Source organism: Rhinolophus sinicus, chromosome 5, assembly GCF_057876585.1.
Source record: "Rhinolophus sinicus isolate RSI-liver-muscle chromosome 5, RSI-T2T, whole genome shotgun sequence".
NCBI classification, from domain to species: domain Eukaryota; kingdom Metazoa; phylum Chordata; class Mammalia; order Chiroptera; family Rhinolophidae; genus Rhinolophus; species Rhinolophus sinicus.
Window position 1 is genome coordinate 4,650,970 of NC_142505.1, and position 19,251 is coordinate 4,670,220.

The following is a 19,251-nucleotide window of genomic DNA, read 5'->3' on the forward strand; positions in this document are numbered from 1 at the left end:
TTCTTTTCTAAGCATGAACAACCCAGTCCCATGATTGCTGGCCAATTTCAGGCACCATGTGGGAGCAGAGAGAAGAACTGACATTCATCCCTTACAGGAAAGCTTTCCTGAGCCGATAGTCTCTATAGGTGTCCTCATTCTGAAATTCTGTGACCTGAATCATCTTCGACACGTAAGACAGATTTAACTGTTACATCTAAGGGAGCGTAACCTTTGTCACTCAAATGACTCTGCTTAAAGGATAGAGACTAAGCCTTATCCCCTTAAGCACAGAATGTGCTTAATACATCCATTGACTGAAAACAAACCACACACCCTAGAACATCTGAAATAGCAGAAAACGAAGTTTTAAGTAGTTAGATTTCGTTATACAGTAATCATACAGTAAATTTGACCGTATGCCAGTCTCATTTTCCTTTTTTATTTTTTTAAAGAAAAGCCTTTCCAATTTTCATTTTGCACATGAGGTTTTAATGAAGAACCACGAAAAAGGAAAATCAAATAGGGAGATCCATGCTGCTCAGGCAACAGAATCAGCAAACAATGAAAGCCGTACCAAAGGTTGTAAAAAGAAATAGAACCTGTAATCTCTGCCTTCCATGCTTTACCACAGAATAATCAGCATTATCCACTGCTTCATTCTCTCTGTGCCTCATGCTAACAGCTTTACAGCTGCTCTCAGCCTCCCTCTTATCCCAGTAATTTCTTCATCCATCAGTAGGAACTATCGATTTGCTTCTTATCAACTTGTAGTTACCATGTAATTAGCACACATTATCTGCTGTAGGTTGTGTCACTGTCATGTCTGCGGCCCCAGAGAAGGGTTATTTTTAGAGCAGAATAAAACATTTAGTTAGACACAGCATTTAAATCATCCAGTTTCCTAATCCCAATTTTGATTTGCCTATTTCCTTAGTCTCAGAAAAAAATTCACACATTGGTCAATCACGTGAGGACATATAGTTCAGTGCTCATATTTGATAAACTTTCTTTCAAAGAAATTTGGATATTTTCTCAGTAATTCTTATTTTTTCCTCCCCTTTGGTTATGAAAAATATAAAACTATACGTTTACTGAGCAGGCTTGAAATTAATTTTGGCTTCGTGTATTTATGTTTATACATAGAGTTATTTATGGGCAAAAACTTTCCAGTGTATACAGTTAGTGAGATTCTTCTCAAGCGATCATATTATGTTTCTGGTGAAGAGATTGAATTTGCATTTTTCATGTGTTCACTTTAAATTCAGGATCAATATTCTAAAGAAGAAAGATATTCTGAACAAACTTAGAAAGTAACTTTGATTTCTTTTTTTATTTCCATTTTTTTATGTAAGATCTGGCTAAGACTAAGCTCTACTCCATGTTCCAACATAAATGGAACTGCTTTCTCTTTTTTTGACCATACTACGTAATTCTTCCCCAATTGTCAAATAGCTGTTGTATTCTTATAAATAGCCATGTCCATGAAAACTCACCATATGTTTTGAAAATAATTCAATAAACCCTGTAAAACACTAGTGTTGACATCTTCCCCAGGGAGAGTCAGAGAGGGCTGACTTGAATTGGGGCTATTTATGATGACAAACTTGCAAAATAATCAAGAAAAAAAGAGAATTGCAAGCTCCTGTTGTATTGATTTCATTTACAGAATGCCAGCTGGTTTCAGCATTTCCCTGTTCATGCAAATGGTACTTTCAAGCTTTTCGAACAGGCTTTGTTTGATTATGGAAAGTCAGGAATAGAACACGAATCAGCTGTCCAGTCAGTGCCACCCATGGGCCCCACGCTTACAACTGGCTCGTGAGAGTCTCGTGGTATTTGTTTGCTCTCTTATTCTCAGCTATAGAATCTTCCAGATTAAACTGCTCCAGAGGTAATCTGTGTATTCTTGACAGAGAGCAAATCATCCACAGACATAACCCTGCTCCCCCGGCTTTTCCACTCTCACGCACGCCTTTGCACATTGGTGATTATCTGAAACCTGCAGGCCTGCGACTTGTACTAAAATCCTGCAGTTATGACAAGTATTATATAACCAGCCACTGGTTATATAATATTTAAAAATATTTGTAAAAAGTGACGAAACCAGCCGGCAATAAATGTGATTGAAGGTCTAAGTAACCTCACTGAGGGATTCTGAGATAGATCTAAACCCTTTTTTCCAACTCTTTGCCCAACGGATCCATCTTTCACTTTAAAGTACATCATGTACACTCAAAAAATATTTCTGGTCTGAGTACAGGGGCCTTTCCGGAGATGGAGGAGACTTCACTTGAAAGAGATTGCTCTTTTTCAGAAGATTTCAGCTTTTGCAGAATGATCTCTGATGTGAACAATATTTTTACATAATTGCAAGTGTATTTTTCATTCTCTCTAACTTTCTAAAGATGTTGCTCAAGAAAGCAATAATGATACAAGGCTTGTTAACAGGAAAAAACATATTTAAAATAAAAAGTTAAACCATGCAGTTACCTAAAAGGAGTCTAAACACAGAAACAGCATAGGAACATTTTTAAGAGTTGAAATATGTGAAAATATGTACATAAAAAAAGTTCAGAAATTGATCCAAATATATATGGGATAAAAATGACATCACAGAAATGACATGTGGAAATATGGGCAATTCAGTACTTGATACTGAGATAACTGGGTAGCATTTTAGGGGGAAAACTCATCTCTTATACCAGGACAAATTCCAAATGGATAAAATCATTTATAGACCAACAGTGAAAACTATTCAAGCCCTAGAAGAAAATACAGGATACTCTTAATGACCTTGGAGTATTGTTGTCATTTCCAATGATGGAAGTCAAATCCAAAAGCCATGGAAGAAAATATTGATAAATTCAACTATATAAAAATAAAACTTCTGTGGCAAAAGCCACCACAAGCAAGTAAAAAAATGAAAAATGATAAGGTGAGATAAAAATATTTGTGACTCATATTACTAATGAAGATCTTACCTTCCTCATATAAAACAGCTTTTGCAAATTGAGAGAAAAGGAAGACTAACAGTCTAATAGAAAATCTTAAAAGAGATAAACTGTGAAAAAAGAGATGCCATTTTTCTCCATTCACCAAAAAAAAAAAAGAAAGAAAGAAAAAAGAAAAAACCTAAAAGACTGATAACACCAAGTGGAAAATAAACATTCTCTTATGTTGCTGGTGGAAGTATAAATTAGTTCAACCTTTATGTAGGACATTTGGCAATATCTACTAAAATCACTAATGATTATGCTTTTTGAGTAGCAATTCTAGCTCTGTAGATATGCTTGTGAAATAACCATATACAGGGTTGTTTACTGTGGAATTGTTTATTGGAAACAACTCAAGTATCTATCAGTAGGAAGCTGGTTAAACAAATAATGATACATCCATACAGTGGAACACTGCACTGCTGCAGAAAAGAAAGTGAAGAGATTTGTGTAGTGATACAAAAAGATCTCCAAGAAATAACGTTCGATCAGAAAAAGGGGAGGGCACAGCAGTGTCTTCAGTACGCTACCTTTTGTATAAAAAGAGACAATGAGACCGTTATCAAGATTTGCTGGTGTGTGCTAAAGAACGTGTGCATACACGCATAGGTCATAATAACTCCTAGTGTGTGGACGTGTGTCTCTGTGGTTCAGGATGATGGGGAACAGGATTGGGAGAGAGACATTCACTTGTTGGATTCACTGTTTTTTTCAATAATGTACATATTACCTATCCAAAAATTAAATTTAAATTTAAGCCTAGTAGATAGTTACATTTGCTTTACTTCTGATTATATATCTAATTAATGACACATTTTCTAAAACTGCATGTTGTGCTAAATATTTAAAATTAATTAGGTTTGGTTGAAATTCATTACTGAAAGAGTGAATTGCAAAAATTATTTTAATCATACACTTGACTTTCCTTAGTCAATTTAGGCTTTCTTTGTACAACTCTGTCCTTATGCTTCAGTTTCAAATATAATCATTCCATTTTGCTTAGAAATATGTGAGAACAATCACTGATCAAGGAGTCTAGCCTTGTCACTGAAGAATTTTAATCAATTTGAAGCTTTTATGAATATATAAATAAGCATGTTAGAGCTTTTTGTTTTGTTTTGTTTTGTTTGTCACGTGCACCAAGTTTAACTAAAGAAGTTAATTGGCCATCTGCCTTCCTTATCCATTTTTCCTCCTTCTAACGTGGAATGTGACAGCCTCAAGTTGAAAACCATTTCCTCAAGTGGTAAGATATTGTCTTCAGGACATGCAAGGGTATTTTCCTGCCTGTATGAGACTCTCACCAAACTACACCGTGTTTCCCTTACGCATCTTTGACTCTTTACCGTTAAATCCAAGAACTCTTTTTCTTTTAACTTGACACGATTAAGACTTTATCCCAGTTGATTCCACATGCAACGTAAACTTTAAGAGTTCCCCTAAAGAAAGGCTTGCTCCTCCAGTTTTCTGCCCTCTACCCACTATGTACGTATCTTTGGAAACACTTGCCGTGATTATTCAATAATTAATTGTATAATTTGTTACTTCATGTTTGTCTCCCTTATAGGATGCAAGAATATGAACCAAATCTCTCCTATTCACCACAGTGTATTCCCGGCCCGAGAAAATGTAACAAATTGTCTGCCCACAGTTGAGTCACCATATATATTTGTTGAATAAACGAACAAATGAATTGCCTTTGTTTCTTCCCAACATCTTTTCATCTGTTACAAATGCAAGCTCCTAGAGGTTGGAGACTGTTTGGTGGGAGCTGGTTAGGTATAGCTAGTTCCCAACCAAACTGTGTACCTTATTCACTTCTTACTAATGAAGCAGTCATACAAGTATATCAGTGTCAACATTAAAATTGACACACCCAGTAATTCAACATCCTTAAGTAATAGGACTTGGCTATCTTCATTTTTTAAAAATCATAAACTTTTAAAAATGCGTTTTACACCAATAATCCTGACAACTAATATTTCTTACACTTTACTAAGAATATCAACTAAAGCACCGAGGTGGGTTCTGGATGGACTACAGTTCACCTCCAACAGGCAGTATTTTCAGGAAGACCAGCAAAACTGAGCCAGTGTTGTATATTAAAAATATTTACAGTATGTACAAATGGAAAGTGCATTTTCCATTCAAAATGGTTTAATTTTCCTTGGGTTGTTATAAAGACAATTTCCTCAACCTGATGATAACAGATTTTTAAAAATGTAATCATGTATTTATTTTATGGTTTGTACAAGATGTACCTTTAGTACATCCAGATTTTCATAACCCATCAAACAGTTTTTCAGTATGTGTTATGGCAGGATATTCTAGAACTGCCAAGAAAAGTAAATTCACAGGGCTGCCTGCAACTCACTAACTATAACAAATTAGCATAAGCAGCCCCATTTTAGAAGGAATGGCTTTTACAAGTTACACAGAAAAATAATGTGATTTTTGCATTTATGTCATTAAAAACTATCCACAGAGTATATGGTTTCATCATGAATATCAAATACAGCCCAGACAATTTAACATAGCTGGTCTATTAGAGGTGGAACTCATTAATAAACGGAATTGGTTATGATCTTAAGACTAACTAGGAAAACTAGCTAACAAGTACCTATTTTTACGGATTTTCTCTACTTTAAAAAAATGCATATCAAATAAAAAAACCTCTCAACACTTGTCAGCTCTCCTGTGAACGTACCATATAAATGGACTGGCACCAACTGCAGGAAAAATGAAAGGCCAAATTACTCTCTTCCATCCATGCTGTGAAGTTCAGAGAGAAATCTGTCCTAGGCCCAAACCGTACAGATAGCATACAATGAGCCATTTAGGAAGAGAAGAAAATGGGTAAAATTCTTCAGATTTCTTTGCACAATAGCAAAGATCTCATTTTCAAAGTCACCCTCACAATTCAAAATGCCTCTGGCTGGTTGTTCACAGCACAAGACCAAGGTGAATATTTCCAAATATCTAATTTGCTTAAGCCCTATTAACTCCAGCAAATGGAGTTAATAATTCCAAAAGGCAGAAAAAATCTATGGCTGCAGGCTTAGTGTTTCCAAACATAACCACAGTGCAACTGGTTGCCAGAGCGATACTAAAGAGGTACCCAGAATAAGTAAAAAACTAAAAAGATGGAGGTCCGTTTCCTACACTGTTCTGCTACTCAGTTCTGCTGGCCAGCTACTGAACTTTGTAAACAGCAGCTTACAATACGGGCCCATCCACCCAGCCCTTCCACTCCACGGAGTTCAAAGGACTGTTAGTACCAGCCTGCTATAGAAAGGGCGGGAGGGTGCAGGGCAGGAAAAATCAGGGGTGCAGGCAGAGAAGCGAACTAAGGAAGCTTTAGGGAGAAATCTGGAGCTGCCTGGGCAGCCATGGGCCACCACCAACTCTCCCGTATTTCTCCGTCGGACTCTAGCTTTGTTGAGCTCTTTGCTCTCTGTTCCTGCAGCTCAAAATGTCAAACTCATCCTTCACTCTCCCAAATGCCTTTTCCCAAAGTGTTTTCCCACCTGTGTTCCCCATCGAAGTGAAAAACACCTGACTGCCCATGCTGGAAATTTGGGGGTACCCCAGTTACATCCCTTTTCCACCAAGCCCTAAGCATCTGCCTTTTAACTAACTTCAAAATGTTTCCAGTTTTTTCAATCCCTCTCATGTCCATCTAATTCAGGCCATTCCTGCCTCTGTCCTGGATTTCAACAACAACCTCCAAAATTCTCTCCCTACCCCCACTCTTACCCCTTCCAATACATTTTTTAACGTCAAAATCCACTTTTACCCTGATTACATCATTCCCAAATGTAACACCTCACTTTCAGAGCCATCATGTTTTTTCCCATTTTATTTTGACCTCGTTTTACCTCCTCATTTCATCTTGACCTTCTCCTGCATACAAACACCAAAACGCTTTCCTTTTCAGTTGCCTGAGAGCTGTGTGCTGGATGGAAACGTGGGACCTTGGCGTTTTCCCTCTTCCCTCTGCCAAGAAACCTTGCCTTCTGCATTTGCCCTCTTAAGGCTGCCTCATCCTCCTCATCAATGTGGAAATCACTTCCTCCCAGAAGCCTCCACTCACCCCAGTGACACTGAGCTGCACTGTCATCCTATGTGTACCTTTCTCACAGCAGGTGAGCTGAAAGGGGCCTGTTTCCTCTAACAAGCTGAGTCCCATGAGCTGGGTCCATTGTTCTCCACTGACCGAGCTTGGCACATAGTAGGCCTTTGTAAATAATGATTCAATGAACGAACCGAAGTAGCAGATCCAAGATAGAATTGAATAAACACATTTCATTCAACTCATGCGTAACCAAGTGAAGTTTTCTAGGTGTTTCAACTTCTTATGGGGTGTCTCAAACACCCCAGAGGATAAGAATGACCTGAGTTGCTTGTTAAATGAGTTGATGTTAAAATGAGTCCTAGCTCTGAAAGAGACACACAAGAAATTGGCAAAAGTGTTGGAAGAGAACTGGTGATAAGGACCAAGAATGCACTTGCTTTTCTCTGTGTACTCTTCTGATTTTTTATTTGCCTTAAAATTATTTCTAAATATATTTACTTTGTATGTTTTATATATTCTCGGATAAATATTACACAGGAAAAACCCAGTAACCTCTTGCAGGAAAGTGAATTGGGTGTTGGAAGGACGAGGTTGGGAAAGAGACTTTTCAGTAACATTTTTTTATAGCTTTTGGAGTTTCCAATTATGTCGAATGGATGACCTAGTAGGCCTTTGTAAATAATTATTCAATGAACGAATTTTTGTCAAAAATTTTTAAGCAGAAATACGTATTTTTAGGCCCCTCCCTGGAAGTTCTGATTCATGAAGCTGGAGGTGGGGGCTTAAATATGTGTTTTTAACTAATTCCCTGTGTAACACCTATGATCTGGAAAGTTTGGGGAACAGGACTAAGGTTGGACTTGACCCTCAAGATCATGGAATCCAGAAGTCCCCAAACCTGGGCATCAGATTTAACCGGGATGGCCGGGGAGGGGGTTCTGGAAACCAGTGCGGTTTGAAGTCACTCAGGTGACTGACGCAGGCACTGGCTTACAGCTTGCATTGAAATCACTGATCTTGTGCAATCGATATGTGAATTTCTTCTCTACCTTATATGCACAGAAATGTCTCCGTCATTATGGCAGCCAGCTTCCTAGATACCCCTGTGATTCCCACCCCCCAGGATTCACACGCTTATGTCGTCCCCTCCCACACTGAATAGGAATGACCCGTACAAACAACAGAATATGGTGGAAATGACGGAGTAGGAGTCCCCATGCTGGACATAACAGGCACTGTGGTTTCTGTCCTGCTCTCTTAGGACTGTCCACTCTGGAGAAGCAGCTGCCACGTTGGGGGGACATTTAGGAAGCCACAAGGTGAGTAATTAAATCCTCTTGCAAACATCCAGCACTGACTTGCCAGTTATGTGAATAAACCATCTTAAAAGTGGGTTTTTCAGCCCCAGTCAAATCTTCAGATGACCGAAGCCTTGACTGTCACCTTAACAGCAAACTCATAACAGATGATGAGACAGAACCAACAAGCTAAACCACTCCTCAATTCCTGAGCCATTGAAACTATGTGAAGGAACAAATGTTTATTATTCTCTTAAACTGCTAAGTTTTGGGAGAACTTGTTACACAACCTCAGGTAACTAATACAATCCTATTTTCCTGCAAGTGTAGTTCTGACCAGTGGCCCCATTTCCATTTCATTTTCATCTCCCACCTGGCAAAAATGTTGTACTTCTTTTCCCTAAGCCTGCAGCTGTGGAATTGTAGTGAGATATTTGCTCTCAGGCGAGAGTCAATTCATCACAGGACATTCCTGCTTGGGCCTGGCTGCTGCTTAAATAATGTGGATCAGCCCATGAGGACTTGGAAGTCCTCGTCCTGTGATTCTCTGGGGTTTGGCTTGAATGGATGGGGGGAATCGAGGGATCTTTTTTGTACTGATGAAGTGCGGTGCGTTTGTCCACTGGAGGCCCAATGCTGGCATTCTCCTTGCCTACAGAGGCTTCTCTGCGACCTCTCCCTAGAAACAGAGGGCCGGAGGACTGCACGTGGCTTTAGTCTGGACCACGGGGCCCATTCGCTGTACACTGCTAAACTCCGACCTACAAGGCTTGGTTTCTATGTTGACAGAGGAGGTGTGCACCCGATTTCGCATCTGGCAAATTGTACATGTGCAACAACATCATGGGTGTTCCATCTACAATTCCCCTCCACCGCCTACGAGGACTCTGGAAGGAAGCCGGCGTCCTCTCTCTCCTTGATGTCACCTGCCAGGTCAGGATGGCGAGCATCACATTAGAGTTCACTAATGCATTATCAGTCAAAGTCTTAAAACAAATACGAGTACACGGCTCATGCCAGCTCTCCCACTTTTCCACCTGTTTCCGACAGGTATGGTCATTTGGCTTTGATCTGAGTGGACATCTGGTCACTTAAAAAGCCCAAATCCTAAACCCACTGGTGTTCTCTGCTTGCATAGAAAAGCAGAGGTCCACTTGTGAAACAGCAAACAGAATTAGGAGAGTGTGGGGTGTGTGTTGCTTGGTGTTGCCTAGCAATCTGGTTGGGGCACAGGAATCAGAGAGAGGACGGAATTCACACCCACAAGGAAATCATATGCTTCATAAACACAGGCGCACACATGCACACACACATCTGACATCTCAGGAAGGATGACACACACTGTGAATACGGGGGGACGGGCACAAGCAGGACAGTCTTCAGAGCACAACGGCGAGTGCGCCAGGCCATCTGTTATTTATACTTCGGTGTCTATGTCAGCACACCTGTCACTTAAAGGAGATCATATCATGTGCCTGTGAGGGGACTTTACCACATCCCTCGTGGCCACGAGCCCTGGCACTAGAAGCAAATCCCACATTTTGAGAATGAATTTGTTAATATGTACAATTATAGGGAGAAGTAGTTAGTATGGAGAAGCAACTTTAACCTCTTTGCCCACCCTTATTTCAAAGTATTGCGGTTTGCCGTTAATTTTCATAAAAGCCAAGTGTGGTGACAAAATGCATGATCATCAAGGCAGACACTTGACTTCCAATCCGGGCTCTGTCTCGCCATGTTTTTCCTGAACCTGACTTTCCTCGCCTATGACTTGGAAATAACAGTACTACAGAACGTATAGGGCTGTGCTGAGGATTAAAATAAAGGGGTCCGCGTAAAGGACAGAGACAGGGCAGCCCAGCAAACACAGCAGCCGGCCTCCTCCTTCCTGGTGTTATCAGCAAAAGGCCTTTTGATGCCTTTCAGGAAATGCAGAGGCCGCCAGTTGACCCCCGCAATGAGACCAGTAGGGGTTTTGCCTGTAGGAAGGTTGTTCGGGTGTCAGGAAGGGGAGCAGTCCCTTCCCTGCCTGAAAGGAGAGGTGAGAAGGCACCCCACCCTTTCCTTTCCTAGCCCAACCCAACCAGGGGTTCTTTCAAAGTCAGAGAGCCAACCAACTCACTGCTAAGGAGACCCAAGACTCTAAAGCGGCCACTCACCGAAGCCCGAAGCACCGGAAGGCTCCACACCCCCTCCCACAACAACTTACTGCTCCCTCCTGCATCCTCCCAGGTTACAAATCTGGAAGTCTGCCAAAAGAACTTCCCTCTTTCTTCTTTCCATCTGACCTTGGACATGACCTAGGACAATCTACTTCTGGTAGAGCTGTGACTTCCTGGATACATATCGCTTTCCCAGGCTGTGAGGAGTGGAACTAGCTTGGGGGCGGGAGGGGGGGCAAAGGCCATCTCCTCTGCTGGAACTGCCAGCTCTAGTTCCCAGCCATGTTTAGCTCTTCGGTTCGAGGTGACAAAGAATCAGAACCAAAGGTTGAGCTGCCAGCCTTCCCTGGGGAGAGACAAGCAATTAGCAGCACCCCTGAGAAGCACTGCGTCACAACAATATGTGCACCCTACTAGGAGGAGATGAACAGTGAGTGAGTGGTTTGGGAGAACAAGAAAATTATGTGGATTCTATTTTAAGATTAAAACGTTCATTAAGAAACAATCGTGAAAAGGTATTTTAATTTATTCATAATATCCTTTTACTTGCATGAATTGGAGAATTTTTTTCTTTTGAACTATTTTCAACAATTACATTACAAGTGCTAAGGTTGCTTACTGTGGTTTAGAAAATTCCACTTACTAAGATAAGAATAATTTTTTTTTTCCTTTGGTTCCTAAAAGTCCTTGAGACAACAATGTTAGAAAACATAATGAAAGAAAGGACTCCATTTGTATTAGCAACAAAAAGATTAAATTCCTAGGAATAAACTTAAGAAGTGAAGAGCTATGTGAAGAAGACTTTTCGAGCTACTGAGGGTCCAAAAGCAGACTTGAATAAATAGAAGGATATCCATGTTTTTAGATTAAAAGACTTTATAAGAATGTCAACTCTCCCTAAATTATAAATTTTTTAAAATCTCAATTGAAAAAAAACTGTTTTATAAAATGATATAAGCTGATTATAACATTAATATGGAAAAATTAAAAAGCAAAAGCACACAGAAAAATCTTCACAAAGATAAACAAGGGTTGTTTAACTGTATGAGATACTAAAATGTAAAGCTACAGTAATTAAGAGGACAGTACATGAATAGACAGCTCAATGGAACAGAAATGGACTCAAACACAAAAAGAAATTTGATATAAGATAAAATGGCGTCTCTTATCAGTGGAGAAACATGGCCTATTCAATATATGGTGTTCGAACAACACCTCATGGGGCAGGGAGAGAATCAAAGATGGATCCAAACCTTACACCTTTCACCATGATAAATTCCAGATGGATTAACATTTTTTTAATTAGAGAAAGAAATGATTTTCAATGCACATCATGAGCATCCCAGAATAATTGTTAGATCATTTTTATGTAATCTTGGAGTATGTAGGCCCTTGGAAGTATAGAATAAAAGCCAGAATCCAGAAAAGATTGACATACATAAAATCGAACATTTCTGTATGGTGAAACAACAACAAGAACATTGGCACAGTTGAAAAACAAACAGCAAACTATTTTTCAGAAAAAGAAATAAGTGGAAACAAGCTCCAGTTCACTCATAAGATACCATTTTCACCTATCAGATCGGGAAAGATCAAGTAAAATTCCATGGACAGAGCATGGTCAAACAAGCACTCCAATTCTACTGCGGAGAGTTTATATTGGCACAGCACCATCCTGGGCAATTTGGCAACAGATAATCAAAGTTACACAAGAACATATCTTTTGATGTATCGATTTCACTTACAACGCTTTATCCTGCATATGTGCTTGAGTATATGTGAAATAATATGGGTACTAATTTATTGAATACATCATTTTCTGTAATAGCAAAAGATTAGAAACAATCTAAATGCTCATCAATAGGACATTTGTTAAATAAATTGTGCTACATCTAGACGATGGAATATTACACAGCTGTTAACAAGAATGAAGACGCACTCTACATACATACTGATGTGAAATGATTTCCGTGATCTGTTGCAAACTCAAAGATAAACACGGAACTGCAGCCATCAGTTATCTCCAGAAAAGAGACAACTGGAAAAGAGATTTTTCACTGCACAGCGCTTTAGCTTTGGAAATGTGAACCCTATGAGTATATTACTTTGTCCAGAGATAAATAAAATTTAAAATAAATAAAAGCCTTTGCCACTCTGATCGCTTTTATGTGAACAGTATTTTATATGGCATAATATTTGGCAATCCTGTCACAGCGAATAACTAAAGATTTTCCAGACTACCATGTTGTCTGGGTTTTTACGGAGTTGGGTTTTAAAGATAAATCCTCCAAGCCAGAAGAATGCCAAACAAAGCCCGTTTCTTCCGACTGTGTGATTTTCTGCGGTAATGTCACCTGATTGACTTTTTCAGGTGAAAGCTGGTGGTCGGCAGGATTCTGAGACGGCCTCTGAGTTCACTGAAGTTTTACCAGGACACAGCCGTGCTCCTTTGTTCACAACTGTCTGGCTGCTTTCAGGCTACAACACAGAGTTGAGAAGTCGTGACAAGAAGCCACGTGGCCCCTAAAACCTGCAATTTTTACTATTTGTCACTATGTAAGAAAAGTCTGCCAACCCCTGGTTTAAACCATTGGCATTGGGTCTCCTGTTATTTGCAGCTTAAACGCATTCGTGTAATTTTGATCTCTTTTATTCTGATGAAAAGTGAAATGCCACTAAACCCAAACTGATAAGAATGACTATGCATATTCTTAAGTGAACCTTTCTGAAGTATACATGCATATGTAACAGTTTACAAATGGTTATTGTACAGCTCAATGAATTTTCACAAAGTCAATGTACTCACATAAGTGTCACCAAACCAGAAGTCCCCTTGTCTCATTAGTCACTAGATCCCCTGCCTCAAAGACGTCCCGTTCAGATTTCTATCAGAATAGATCTCCATAGACTGATTTTGACTGCTTATGAACTTCCTATAAATGGACTCATACACATGTGTCCTTTTATCTCTGGCTTTTTACTCAGTGTTTCGTTTCTGAAATTCATTTATGTTGTGTGTAGCAGTGGTTCATTCTTTCTTCTTGCTATGTAATATTCCATCGTATGAGTAAGTCACAATTTATCCATTCTACAGTTGATGAACACTTGAGTTGTTTTCAATTTTTGACTATTATGAATGCAAATAATATAATTTTGGTGAATGTATATAAAACATACATATAGATACACCCATAACTTATATACACTATTAGACTAGCATTGTGGGTCACCCATGATTTTTACTATAGATCTACAAGTAACTCAATGTCAGAAAGCACACAGTTTCACTGAACAAAAATTGGTCTTTTTCCCATTTTATTTTAACATCAAGATTAAGTTCGCAGAGTATCAGGCTTGAAAGACCACATACAACCAGATGAATAACTAATTAACTGAAAAGTTAAATCACCACTAAGCTGACTTCCTCTCCAGAACATATACCATTACTTTAAGGAAGTTTCGAGCTGCCTGCTTGGAAGTTAATTGTTTAAGTAGCTGACTTCAAATCAGTGTTTCCCTTGGAATGTGGGGATGGCCTGGGCACGTTGCTAAGTCACTGAGGTGCATTTTCTGGGACATGTTCCTTACTCTGAGGAAAAAAGCGATGAAAAGTGATATAGATAGATAAATGGTAGATAGATAGGTGGATGGATGGATGGATGGATGGATGGATGGATGGATGGATAGATAGATAGATAGATAGACAGAGATAAATAGGTGATAAATAGATGGGGTGGCAGGGAGCCTCCAGAGACAGAGAACTCCCCCAAACATACAAATGGCCACATTGCTGCCATCAAATTCCAGTGACTGCCCCACTTAGCAAACCTGTTAGAAAGACAAGCCACAGAAAAATCCAGATTTCATTAGAGGGCACTTTCTCGTATTTCAGCCACCTCTGCCTGGTACTCCTGCCTTTCCCTTCCTCGCTCGAGCAGCGTTCCCAAAGGACCTGAACACGGTTTATCTATGTGTTTTCTCTAAGCAGCACCCAAGGATTGCGTGGAGAGCACCGGCTTAGACATACCAGGAAAATTAAGAAAACCAAGAAAGAGTCTACAAGGGCAGTAAGGAGACCAATTATTCAGCCTGCACCTCTGATTGCAGTTCTTTTTCCACCCATCAGGTGTTATCAAACCAGCAGAGAAGATTCTCTCTGATAATTACCAAGATGAGTCATCGGTAGCCCCAAAGTGCCAGGGGCAAATGCAGGGCTTTGTGGTTTCCAGCTGCTGGCCTTCCAACAAGAGAGCACATTGCAAATTGAACTACTTTGGCCTGTCTCTCCTGTTTGGCCAACGACAAGGTAAAGATGTCTTTAAGAAACAAAGGAAGCGAGACAGAGAGAAAGAGATTGAGGAGAAGGAAGAGAGGGAGAGGGGAGGAAGAAGAGGGAGAGGAAGAGAGACAACAATAAAAAAACAACAACACAACAACAAAAACGGCACGTGTTCTTGGTAGGATCCTAATACTTCACCAGCTAAACTTTCCAGAGCAGAGCAGATCGTGTCTGCTGTCCCCGGGCCTGCTCCAGGGGTGGTATGAGCTTGTGTCAGGGTTGGTTCTTCCACTTTCTTTAGAAACTTTAGTATCTCTGTCAGCCTCCAAGGGCCCGTGACAGACTGCTAGCTCCCAGGCAGCTCTGTGTCGACCCCGCACAGTCTCTCTGGGACAGAATATGGAAGTCTTAGGAGAAAGGAAAGTGGACAAAGGGCTTTTCCCCTCTGCACCTTCATGACGGGACAATACACAGGAGAAGGGGGCAGGACAGTCCAAGCTTTGGAAGTGCAGCTACAGGCAGCCATTGTTGGCCACGTTGTCCAGGCCAGTGCTGTCTGATTCTCCATAGTCTCTCCCACCATTGAACCAAAATCACATGTGTCCTAATGTTAATTTAGAGAATACTGCCACAGAATTCTACTGGTAGATTATAGGTACCGTTAGCAGTCTGTAGGCTCTGTATCATCCATCCGTCATCATTTCTGTTTTGCAAAGCTCTTGGCTCTCAGAAGCTGTGAATAGCGTCCTATTTTAATTTTGAAAATCTCATTTTCCCCCTAAACTCTTGAAAGAGAACTCCTCCACCCCCACCCCACCCCACTTTCCAGGAGCACTTACCTTGGAAGCTTTTTATTACTCTTCGGCAGACTCCTGTGAGGTGGCGAACGTCTGTTATCCCCATTTTATTGCCAAGGAAACTGAGATAGTGGGTTGAGTGCTTTGCCGAAGGTCGTGCCTTGAGTCAGGGGCAAACTCAGGGACAGAACTCGCTGTTCCTGGCAGAGTCGCGAAGCTCGGTGGCCTCGCCTCTCTTTGAACTGCCTTAAAAATAGGACTTGGAAGAGTTCTGATGAGTGGATTGGAATGCTACATTGCTTTATTTGTTAAAGGTGACTTGGGTAATTAAATGCATATATTAATGTTCATTGGCTTTCAGCCAAAAGCCATTCATTTACTAGATGCTCAGCCTAAGAGCAACCATTTCCTTAATTTTTCACTGATTATAGTAAAACACTTCCCTGTAACCCTATGAGAGGACGGTTACCTCAGGCACCAAAGTGACAGCATGAGTTGTTGTCCTTTTAGCTTCTCAGAGAATGAATCTGTCCCTTTGTACAAACTCCCTGTCATGGCCTCTATTGTGCCACCTTCACCTCACTTCCCCACCTGGTAGGCCACCCTGCAGCCACCCAAGTGCTTCTGAAAGTGAATCACCCACTGGTTCCAGAACACACCCCTGCATTCTCTCCAAACCCCTCTTCACTCCACCCACCTCTATCCTTCAAAATCTCTCTTATCTTCAAGGTTCATCTTAAGAATCACCTCTCTAATAAGCCACTCCCTTCTTCCCCACCACTCTGGCTCTCTTCCTTTGAAGCCCTTATCTGACGCCATCTTCTTTTATGATCTAGCTGACTAGCCTTATGCCCCTTCTGAGTAGATTATCAACTATTTACTGCAGGGTAGGCTTTACTCATCTTTACATGGTCTGAGATGGAAAACACAGCTCTCCTCAGAGTGGGGAACCACTTACTATGGGGTTGGGCAAACTTGTTCCGCAAAGGGCGGTTTAGTAAATATTTTCGGCTTTGCCAGCCACAAACAGTCATTGCGGATTCTTCTTTGCTTTTTTTGTTTCAACCTTTTAAAAGTATAAAAACCATCCTTAACTCCCAGGTTGGCTGGGGGCTCGATTTGACCCTCAGGCCCTAGTTTGCCTGGTTCCCTGGCTTAGTAACTATCTCTCGAATTGTCATCAGTGGTCTTGAATTATGTTGGCAATTACTTACCTTGTATTTGCAGAAATGTTAGCATAATTGATGACTAGTGTCCTGGTTCAAAACAGCAGCATTTGTAATGGAGAAGGCTTTCTTCCATCCCTAATGCTGCGGAAGGCCCACTGTGGCACATAGCCCCAGGACGTTTTATACTCTTCACTTTTTGTACTTTGTAAGAGAATTACCTTCTATAGTATCTGTCTTTATTGTATTTGAAAAGTCCAAACAGTTAAAAATGTGGGCGAAACCCAGCATGGATGTGTGTGTGAAAGCGTGAACTTGCAAACTCCCCGTGGGCATCGTTTTGCGTCATTCAAGGGCCAAATTCCATCACCTTTACAAAGATTCTGCCCCAGTGATTGGGGCCCACATGGCTCTTTTAGGAAGTGGGATCATAAAACTAGCTCGCAACACTGATAGGATTGTTGTTTTAAGGTGTTGCAACATCTTTCATTTGTTCAGTCAATGATTGCTCTGGAGCAGGATCTTGGACCAGTTAATATTTAGAATGCCTGAAACTCAAGGAGGAAGGACAAAGAAATGGACTCTTTTAGGTCTCACTGGCCTAGGTCAACGTTTGGTGCCCACACAAAACCATGCTCACCACCTCTCTGGCCCCAGGAATATTGCAAAGTAATAAGCAGATTAAATGTTTAGTCACTTCCTGCGTCATGTTTGTCAGACATTGTAGCCTTCCCCTATTCACATATCTGAGTTAGAGTTCAAACAGCCAGTGCCCGTATCAGCAGCTGTTTGGTTTAATGTCTTTGCAGCAAAGATGCCATAGGGAGCCTTTCAGAAAACCTCACGTTAATATTTCAGCCGGTTCTCCTGAAGAGAGCCAGCTGAGAATAGCGTTGACTGACTGGTATTGCTGATAATTTGCCAGTGTGTGATTTGTGAAACTTTTGCAGATGAAATCGTCTTAAAGATGTCCTATCTGAACACCTCTGAACTTCGGTGAAATTTAATTGTGTGTGGAAGGGCACGTCACGGTTTTATTAGTATGCTGAAGGTTCGTCTGTCTTGGGAGAAGGCATATACAGCATAACGAGTGGCTGCTCTGCCTAGCCGAAAGAAAGATCGACAGGGTGTAATAACCCCAGCCTTGAGACAGCATTAATTATACCATGTTGACTTCTCCCTTTTGGCAAAGAAGCCATATGTTTCAAATAGAAAGTTCTGTTAGCTAGGTGACCAATTAAGGAAACAGAAAACAGCAAGAAGAAAGGTATAAATTTTTCTTTTAAAAATACTCTTCAAAATTCGGGCTATTTAACACGTAAGAATAGTCTAAGATAGTAGGGAATTTTATTAAAAATAACCTTGTCCTGTGAAAGTAAAACTGATCTATGGTAAACTTTTAACATACCTTTGTCTCTACAGTGGGCATTCATGCTAGAAATAGCCACAATGTTTTTTTAAATATCATTTGATGTTTACTTGTATTTTATATTTAGAAAATACCATTTCCCATATCTAAATTGGCTTTTGAAAAATGGAAAATGCAACAAATTGAAATTGTGCTGAATTAACTGTATTTTCTAAGCTTTGAACAACCCTGATGAATTACTATTTCCTATCCTAGTGTGTATTTTTTGCTATATGTTTGTTTCATATGTTTTGGAAGTAGGTGAGAAGAAATGGTAGAAAACATATTGTCTGCTTTGGCTTTTAATTCTTAGGCTAGATGTGTCTGGGTTCAGAATCGATCAGGTGGAATCATATGACATTGCCACTTATTTAGGACAAAAATCCTAACTATTGGCAATTTCATGTACATGGTAGCTTCATGTCACTGTTTCTTCTTTGTTCTGCCTCTGATACTGTCTTGGACGCTTATCCATTGGCCATGGGTAAGTAGGACACTTACAGGATAAAAATGTATTCTTGCATAATAGAATAACAGATAATATATAACAGATAGAAATAGATAATGATAAATGATAGATCTATAAATGATAGTAAATAATGAGAATAGATAATAGATAATAATGCATGATGGGATTTCGGGCTCCAAGCGTTGTGCATCTATAGAAGACTATTTTATCCCTTGCAATGTTTTGGAAGAAACAATAGAAACGTGTGGTTTTTTTTCACAGTAAACACAAGCTTTCTCTCAACCTGACCCAAGTCAGGGGTTTTGAAGTTCTCCATTTTTTTCCTTTATGAGCTGATAATAGTAGGTAACATTTATTGAACACCTACTAAGTGCCAGTGTCTGTAGTAAGGCCTTTACATGTCCCATTTCCTCCTCCAAACAACTCTGTGGGGTATTAGTATTGTAATCCCCGTTTTACAGATGAAAGTTTTGGGAAAGCAAGACAGCTCAAAACTTGTTTTTGAGCCTACATTGTATTTGATTAAGTGGAGGAAAGACTGGAAAGATAGAGAAAAATCTTAGTCAGTCAACCTGTAAATCCTTATGTCAAATAAACAACCTTGGTGTCAAAATCTGGGACT